This window comes from Caretta caretta, chromosome 2, assembly GCF_965140235.1.
Source record: "Caretta caretta isolate rCarCar2 chromosome 2, rCarCar1.hap1, whole genome shotgun sequence".
NCBI lineage: Eukaryota > Metazoa > Chordata > Testudines > Cheloniidae > Caretta > Caretta caretta.
Genome location: NC_134207.1, coordinates 252406354 through 252416258, shown reverse-complemented (window position 1 = coordinate 252416258; position 9905 = coordinate 252406354).

Here is a 9905-nt window from a genome sequence, read left to right as displayed (position 1 = left end):
GAAACTCATAGTCCATGGTTGATTACATTTATAATGATTAAGAACAATATTCCCTGAAAAGGCAATGGGTACTACTAACCACAGTAGACCTTCACCTGAATCATTTTCTGGAGTATACATACCTTTAAATCAATGACTCTTCTAACAAAAAGCTTGACAAATAGCTCATGATACCAGGTTTTTTTTAACTTAAATGTTGCCATAAACATGCTGAACTTGCATTTTGACAACCGTGCCTTGCATTTCATCAGGGATGCCTAGGCTGATCTGACACAGCATGGTTATATACCACATCTAATCTCAAATTATTGTTTAGGTCCAAAACAATGGTCTCTGTTTTTGTACACTGCCTGGTACATTGGGGTCCAGGTCTCAGACAGGCATCCGCCATGCTATTACAATACAAATAAAGCCAGCTCAAAGAACAGTTCAACTATAAAAAGATATAGCTGTTTGGAAAAAGTCTCGTTAAAATGCTCAAATTAGATTATTATAACCTAGAGCCTGATAATTTTCCCCATAATCTGTGGGCTAAGCAGATACTCTGGGTATAAAATCTCTAGGAAATTATATGGAAACAAGCCTTTGCTGCCTTCTGAATGGGGACTGGGCCAGGAGTAATGCACATGGTTTCTACTGCCAGCACTGAGGAGCTCAGGGTGGAAAAATGAGACTTTTAGGGTATGTTACTGTTTGTGGGGTAGCGATAAATGAAGTAGGCTTGAGCCTAACACCATTCTATGCAATAATATGACAATATAAAAGAATTATACCTTTAAAAATCTTACAAACATAGCTGAGACAGATATTGCAACTGCATACAGTATTCCTGGGGGAACATACTATATTAAGTTTATGTATCACTGTGGGCCAGGGACTGTGTGTATAACTGTTGACCTACATGGGGGAGGGTTATCACAGTTCCTCAAGGAACTAAAACAGCAGGGGATGATTAAAGTGAATCACTTTTAGGTTTTAAACACCTGGACAGAGGTACCCCCGCCCCCAGAGACCCTTGCTTATACTGGTTCAAACTGGATTTTCCAGAGACTGACAGATTAAAGGACTTTTGGCATAAAAAGGTTGCAGTTAGACTTACTCAGGGCCACCTTTCTGATTCAGAAAGCAGGACTTTCTGCTGAAGCGGGGCCCCAGCCCTTGTGGAAGGGGTGGAAAGCCTTTGGCCTGTTTGGGCCCCATAAGGCTAATGGGTAACTCCGGGCATATTTTGTGTGTTTGCGTCTATCGTTTTCTCTGCATTGCTTTGAATTTAAGAATAAATGTGTTTGCTTAGAAAGAGCTGTGGTAACTTGTAAGTGCTGGTTTCAGAGTAGCAGCCATGTTAGTCTGTATTCGCAAAAAGAAAAGGAGGACTTGTGGCACCTTAGAGACTAATAAATTTATTTGAGCATAAGCTTTCGTGAGCTACAGCTCACTTCATCGGATGCACACATCGGATGAAGGGAGCTGTAGCTCACAAAAGCTTATGCTCAAATAAATTTGTTAGTCTCTAAGGTGCCACAAGTCCTCCTTTTTTTTTTTGTAAGTGCTGGCTATACACTGTTCACAAAGAGAAGGCGAAGTGCAGGCACTGGCCTTTAGGCAGACTAGCTTGTTGAGGATATTGCAGTGGAAGGCAGGGAGTTGGGCCACTTTAAAACCCAGGTCAGAAGATAATAGGACAAAGGTCCCTGCCCTGAGACAGGTGATAGCTGGAGACCTAATGGGGCACTCCTGGAGTGAACCACAGAAGGTGAGGATGCAGGTGCAATTACTCTTAAATTGTGACAGCTGCATCACAAATAAGTTCCTTTATTTCAGACACCTTTAACCCCAATTCCCCCGAGTCCAGCTCCCTGACAAATTCAATTGGCCTAACTATGTTTCTACATTACCCAGCTCACAGGCTTCAGTTTCTTTCCAAGCCTTCCTAAGTTGAAAGCCACCTCCACACCACAACATGGGCGAGAAGTTGATACTGCTCCTGAATTCTCAAACGGGAAGCACAGATGATAATAGGAGGGCTTTGTTACTCAATGCTCCCTAGGGTCAGCAATATCCCTTATATAGAAGAGCTCTGCAATAATTTTTAAAGGGGATCAGCCGGTGCTGCTTATAGTTACACTGTAGTGTGATCTCCATATCCAGACTTGCATGTTATTTGCCTCCCTTCTCCCTCACATATCTAAGTAATGTGTGGGAAGGTCATACAGCCTGCAAGCTCTCTCCTGGGGTTTTCTGACAAGGAACGGAAAAGGTTGGGGTCAGTTTTTGTCTTAAAGAACTAGTGCAAATTAATCCACAATACAATGTATGGTGTTAGACGGGGAAGTGTGTATAAAACTTTAATGGAAAAGTTCAATCTTAATGAGAAGTGGAATGACTCATCCTATGAATGAGTCAGCAGGAACTATCCACTGACTATGCTACATAGTCTTTGGTTATAACCCTGGGAATCTGAAGGTGTTAAATTAGCCACAGGTGGCTTCTTTACCATTCCCTGAATGCATTAAGAACATACTGAGATGAATAATGAAATTGAAATCCTCAGTTGTGCCTCACTGCATATGAAAATATTAACCCAGCAGCTCATGAAAATGAGGCTTACTACTATATATTATACTACTTGAACAAAAAGAGAGTGTAGCACCCTCATGGATGACAAAGATAATTAAGGGCACCGCCTGCAAATGCTTCTGAGAGAAATGCTTACTACCACAGGTAGTCTCCACTGAAGTCAGTGGGACATTGGGGCTGTTCTCAGTAGGTGAGTATTACAGAATAAAGCTCTAGACACCGGAAATGTGTTTGATATTGACAGAGAATAAGAGATATAAGTTTTCTCATAACAATAGTCTTCACTCCCACTGCCTTTGAATACCTCTGCAGTTAGGTAAGATAAGTAGTAAGGTAAGATCTTAGTTACACACATAAAAATGTGTGTGCCAAATAAAACACACAGTTAGATTGTAAGCTCCTTGGGACAAGGACTATGTTCTTGCTATGCGTTTGTGTAGCACCTCACATAATGGGGTGCTGATCCATGAATGGGGCCTTTGGACACCACCACAATACAAATATTAATAATAGTAATTAAAGTTCCTTTATTTTCCCTGATTAATATAGAAAAGGTGTACTAACAAATCTTGTTCCTCAATTCCTCCCATATGTTACCTCCACGCAAAATTTCATGAAAACCAGACCTAATTTCCATATGTTTGGGTTTAATTTTGAAAAGAAGGAAGAAAAATAATTTTCTTATATTTTTACCCATCCTTCTTTGTAAATAGGGTACCTGTGAGCAGGCTAGATGGATAGATATTATAATGATGCTGTGTCGGAGTGTGTGTGTAAAGACAGAGAGAATAAAAAGAAAAGGAGTACTTGTGGCACCTTAGAGACTAACCAATTTATTTGAGCATAAGCTTTCGTGAGCTACAGCTCACTTCATCGGATGCATACTGTGGAAAATACAGAAGATGTTCTTATACATACAAACCATGAAAAAATGCGTGTTTACCACTACAAAAGGTTTTCTCTCCCCCCACCCCACTCTCCTGCTGGTAATAGCTTATCTAAAGTGATCACTCTCCTTACAATGACAGGTTTCAGAGTAACAGCCGTGTTAGTCTGTATTCGCAAAAAGAAAAGGAGTACTTGTGGCACCTTAGAGACTAACCAATTTATTTGAGCATGAGCTTTCGTGAGCTACAGCTCACTTCATCGGATGAGCTGTAGCTCACGAAAACTTATGCTCAAATAAATTGGTTAGTCTCTAAGGTGCCACAAGTCCTCCTTTTCTCCTTACAATGTGTATGGTAATCAAGGTGGGCCATTTCCAGCACAAATCCAGGGTTTAACAAGAAGGTCTGAGGAAGGGAGGGTAGGGGAAATAGGTTACCTTGCATAATGACTTAGCCACTCCCAGTCTCTATTCAAGCCTAAGTTAATTGTATCCAATTTGCAAATGAATTCCAATTCAACAGTCTCTCGCTGGAGTCTGGTTTTGAAGTTTTTCTGTTGTAATATCGCAAGAGAATAAAGTTTTAGTGCTGGTAGCTCTACCAGGACACATGCTGGTTTTCTGGCTGGCAGGAAGTTTGGCCTATTAAGGAGATACAGCTGTTAATCAGAAAAACTCAGGACTTAAGTATTTCAGTAGCTGTCTCTCTTTGAACTCCCTACCCCTCCCAAGACTCTCCTACCTTCTTATCTTTGACGGCTGCATTTGTGTTGCAGGTGAGTTGGGGGGGATGTGGTTTACAGACATTCTTTCTCCCCCTGCCACCCTTCCTCATGTCTTTGTGATGCCCCATCTTCCCACCCTCACTGTTCAGTCTTCAGTGGATTGCTTGGTGCATTGTCATGTAGTATTTGGTTTGAATGATTCAAATGTCACCCGGATTTGGTCACACCTTTTACCCATCCTTAATAAACAGTAATTTTGTACCTTGGTACATAAAGCAACCCTGGCTAACCTATATTGATACTGGGATCCAAAAGAGATACAAATGGGATTCTGTATGCAAGAAGGGTAGCACGCTGCAAATGAGTTCCTTCCTACCCCATCTACACTATAAGGGTGCCAGAGTAGCAGCCGTGTTAGTCTGTATTCGCAAAAAGAAAAGGAGTACTGGTGGCACCTTAGAGACTAACCAATTTATTTGAGCATAAGCTTTCGTGTGCTACAGCTCACTTCATCGGATGCATTCAGTGGAAAATAATACAGGAGGTAGCAGGAAGGAGTCCCAAAAATACTACCTCCCTCCCCCAGCAGGCTTCCTCCTGGGCAGAGGTGTTACCTCCCCGTCCCCCTCCTGGCTCAGGTTACAGGCTCTCAGGTCTCCCATTGAAACTCCCCTGCCACATTCCCATGTCAACACTCCCCCCTCCCCTGCTCTGTCACACTGTATTTTCCACTGAATGCATCCGATGAAGTGAGCTGTAGCTCACGAAAGCTTATGCTCAAATAAATTTGTAAGTCTTTAAGGTGCCACAGGTACTCCTTTTCTTTTTACTATAAACAAAGTCATTGTAAGTACATCCTGTGTTGTTGTCATTGTAGGAGAGCTTGATAGATCTGCTGTTCTGAGGCCTGGTCTACACTGCCGGGGGGGTGGGGGGTGGGGTGAGGTGGGGTGTGTGATCGATCTAAGTTATGCAACTTCAGTTACATGAATAACGTACTTAGATCTACTCACCATGGTGTCCTCACTGCGGCAAGTCGACTGCTGCCGCTCCGTCGTCGACTCTGCCTGCGCCTCTCGCGGTGGTGGAGTACAGGAGTTGACAGGAGAGTGCTCGGGGATCGATTTATCACATCTAGACTAGATGTGATAAACCAACGCCTGCTGGATTGATCGCTGCCCGCCGATCTGGCGGGTAGTATAGACATATCCTGAGACACACCGATCCAGATTCTCAAAGGTATTTAGGAACCTAATTCCCATTGATTTAAATACCTTTTGAGGGTGTAGGTCATAGTTCATATTTAGCCAAGATGTCTCAAAGCAGCTTCCAACCACACAATGGAAAACCCTAGTCACTTCATTGCTTGAAGTTACAGGATCTGATCTGGTAAACTCTTACTCATTCCCAGAGTCCCACTGAGTTTAATGGGACTAGTGGGCCGAGCAAAGGCTTGCAGGTCTTAATCAACTTTTTAACTTCTAGGGACATGTTAGCACGTGTTACCTCTGAAGGACTTAGCACGTGTTACCTCTGAAGGACTAAGGTCCCCAAGGACAATCTGAAAGAGGCCACCCTAGACAATAGTATCCAAAATGTCACATAGGTCAAAGTTCATATCATTTTTTTCCTTGGGTTTAGCCTTTGTCTGACTATTAGGTTACCTCTGACTAACCATCACCCACTCTGCTAACCGCTGTCAAGGTTACCCAGCTAGTTATAGCTAACCCAATCTGCCCTCCATCCACACTGCATGTTCCACAAAGACAGATTTAAGCAACAGGCTGAATAATCAGATGATGCTGAGGCAGCTAAATGTACCTATGGACCTGCCATTTCAATCCATATGCCTCCAGACACTCCTTCCATTGCAGAGGGGAAGGTAACAGAAAGACCCTATTTCCAGGACTTCCTGTGGGTGGGGAAAGAACCAGCCTTGCTTCTCCTGCCTTCTTGGTCCATGTGGCTCTAGCCTCTCTCAACTATGGCAACTAGGGTGGGAAAGGTGAGGGAAGATTGAAGTCTCCTTTCTAGGGCTCCATATGGGTGGTGGCAGGATGAGGGAGTCAAGCCTCCATATCTACCAAACCACTAAGTGGCATGTATATTTTTACATACTAGCTAAATTGTGTATTTTGCTTTCACCACCACCTGACTCAGCTACAGTTGGTGTCTATCTTTACACTCTGGCTCCCATGACAGCGAGTCTATTAACAACAGTGAGTAGTTGTGTCTTGCTTTTGAAAAGCAAGAACTCAGTGGCCACAATTCCATGCTCCCCTGTGGCCACTGGAAGCCACCTCTTGGAGCAGAGAGGGCCTGCAAAGCTTGCAGATCTCCCATCGGGAGATAGCCCTGGCAAAATAGTGCCTCTCTCGTGCTCTGCTTCAGCAACAAAAGGTAGAGAATCTATCGTTTGGGAATTTACAATTATTTCCTGTGTGTCTCACCACATGCAGAGCTTGATATGACCCCAGGGAAGCACTTTGAACTCTGCAGTCCTAGTGATCATTATTTCTTTGTTTCATAAATCTTCATAGGACAGTATGGGCTCCCTCTGCTGGCTAATACAGCCTCTGAACGTTCAGGAGAAAACAAAATCTGAAGATCGCAAGTGAGCAAGTTTTGTGCTAAAAAATGTAGGGCTAATTCTCCACTGTGGGATCCAGTTTTACACTGATGTAACTCCATTGGAGTCAGCGTAGTGACACTAATCTGATGCAAATGCATTAATGGAGAATCAGCCCCAGTAAATTCAAATCTTGCTGGGCTTCATGTTTCTATTAAAAATGCATTGGTATTTTTTTATGAATAGACAAAAGCATTCTGTATCTATCGACCCAAACAGACACGTAAGTACTTCAGAGGAGGAGAGCCAGAATTAAAAGGTTTCAGAGGAACAGCCGTGTTAGTCTGTATTCGCAAAAAGAAAAGGAGTACTTGTGGCACCTTAGAGACTAACCAATTTATTTGAGCATGAGCTTTCGTGAGCTACAGCTCACTTCATCAGATGTTTACCGTGGAAACTGCAGCAGACTTTATATACACACAGAGAATATGAAACAATACCTCCTCCCACCCCACTGTCCTGCTGGTAATAGCTTATCTAAAATGATCAACAGGTGGGCCATTTCCAGCACAAATCCAGGTTTTCTCACCCTCCACCCCCCCACACAAATTCACTCTCCTGCTGGTGCTAGCCCATCCAAAGTGACAACTCTTTACATAATCAAGTCGGGCTATTTCCTGCATAGATCAAGGTTTTCTCACATCCCCCCCACCCCCATACACACACAAACTCACTCTCCTGCTGGTAATAGCTCATCTAAACTGACCACTCTCCAAGTTTAAATCCAAGTTAAACCAGAACATCTGGGGGGGGGGGTAGGAAAAAACAAGAGGAAACAAGGGGAAACAGGCTACCTTGCATAATGACTTAGCCACTCCCAGTCTCTATTTAAGCCTAAATTAATAGTATCCAATTTGCAAATGAATTCCAATTCGGCAGTTTCTCGCTGGAGTCTGGATTTGAAGTTTTTTTGTTTTAAGATAGCGACCTTCATGTCTGTGATTGCGTGACCAGAGAGATTGAAGTGTTCTCCGACTGGTTTATGAATGTTAGAATTCTTGACATCTGATTTGTGTCCATTTATTCTTTTACGTAGAGACTGTCCAGTTTGACCAATGTACATGGCAGAGGGGCATTGCTGGCACATGATGGCATATATCACATTGGTGGATGTGCAGGTGAACGAGCCTCTGATAGTGTGGCTGATGTTATTAGGCCCTGTGATGGTGTCCCCTGAATAGATATGTGGGCACAATTGGCAACAGGCTTTGTTGCAAGGAAAAGTTCCTGGGTTAGTGGTTCTGTTGTGTGGTATGTGGTTGTTGGTGAGTATTTGCTTCAGGTTGCGGGGCTGTCTGTAGGCAAGGACTGGCCTGTCTCCCAAGACTTGTGAGAGTGTTGGGTCATCCTTTAGGATAGGTTGTAGATCCTTAATAATGCGTTGGAGGGGTTTTAGTTGGGGGCTGAAGGTGACCGCTAGAATTAAAAGGGGCTCTTATAATAACATGATAGCTAAGCATTGGGCTAGTTGGCTAAGTTCGATGTGATAGTGAGGGACTAACTCACTTGCTCGTTCACAGTGTTATGTTTATGTATACTGGAGGATGTATCCGCCTTGACTGCATCTAGCTAAACTGAGGTTAGTTTTTTAAGATTAACCCTTTCCTGATTGGTGTGTCTATGTGATTATTATACATTACACATGCACACCCTCTGAAAAATCAGGCTGCCTAAAAGGCATCTTAGGATAGGCACTGAAAGTGATATTGGAAAATATCGGCTCTGTGGGCTAGACCAACAAAGGGGACTTAGGCTCAGCTTTGCCATGCTTAGCAATTAGGTGCCTTGCTGCCTAATGGAATCCACAGCTCTGAGCTAGGTACCCAGACTCACTGGGAATCCCCAGGCTCCTACACATACACTGCATGAGGAGAATTGCGCACCTAAAAGGGGCTTCACAAAAGCCAGAATGTTGAGCAAGCAGCTGCCTAAACTAACCAATAGGAATTTCCCAGGAGATGATGTGGCCTAAGCCCCACCCCTCAAAAGGGGTTAGGCCCCTAAACCTGGACTGGAGAAACATGCCTATCTCCACCTGGGGTTCACAGCTCTGCACCCTCTTCTGGAGGGAGGCACCAAAGCCAGGTCATCCCTTTCTCACAAAAAAATGAAGAGGAGATATTACTGTCCCCTTAACCCAATAGTCACAGCACTCACCTGGGCCTGTAGGAGACCCAGGTTCAAATCTCCATTATGCCTGTTGTGAAGCAGGGACTTGAAGGCGGGGCTGCCCCTGCCAGCTGAGTACCCCAACCACTTGGTGATGGGGGGGGGGGGGCGGAGGGGATTCTTTCAATCTCTCCTGTTGAAGTTGTTCTATTTTTTTGTAAAATACTTAAATATCCATTGGCGCAGGGACTGGAACCAAGGTTTCCCATATCCCATGGGAGTGCTCTAATCACTGGGCTATTGAGGTGCAGGGCAGGGGCAGGGGAGACACAGCTGCATGTGGCCTGATCAGCTGGGCTACCTCCAAACACGGGACGGTGCCCCACAGGCAGGAGACTGCTTAGTTTGAGGATCCCGCCAGAGCTTAGGTGTGAGTTTGGCACCGAGCTGCTTGGCAGAGCTGGAACTTTAGGCAGCTGTGTGTATGCCTGCCCACAAAAACGTCGGCGGGCTAGAGAATCTAGGCACCTAAAGCGTTGGGCAAGGACTTGGAGGATCTAAATTTCAGACTAAGGCTATGTCTACACGAGAGAGTTTAGAGCGGTACAGCTGTAAGATCTCTTGCGTAGCTGTTCTGTGCCGCCAGGAGAGAGCTCTCCCGCTGACATAGCACTGTGCACCTGAGCACTTATGCTGGCATAATTTATGTTGCCCAGGGGGGGTGTTTTTTTTCACACCCCTGAGTGACATACATTTTCCTGACATAAATAGCACTGTAAACATGGCCTTTAGCACCTAATGTGGCATTTAGGTGCCTAAACTAAACCTCTTTGTGGATCTAGCCCTATATGTCATCAGACCTTTATAACACGATCCACAGAGTGGCCACACAACAGATTAACTACAGAAGGAGTGCTCATTTGTCTAGTCAGCTGGAACACATGGCTGGCACCACACAGCTGTTGAGACCTTCTGTGGG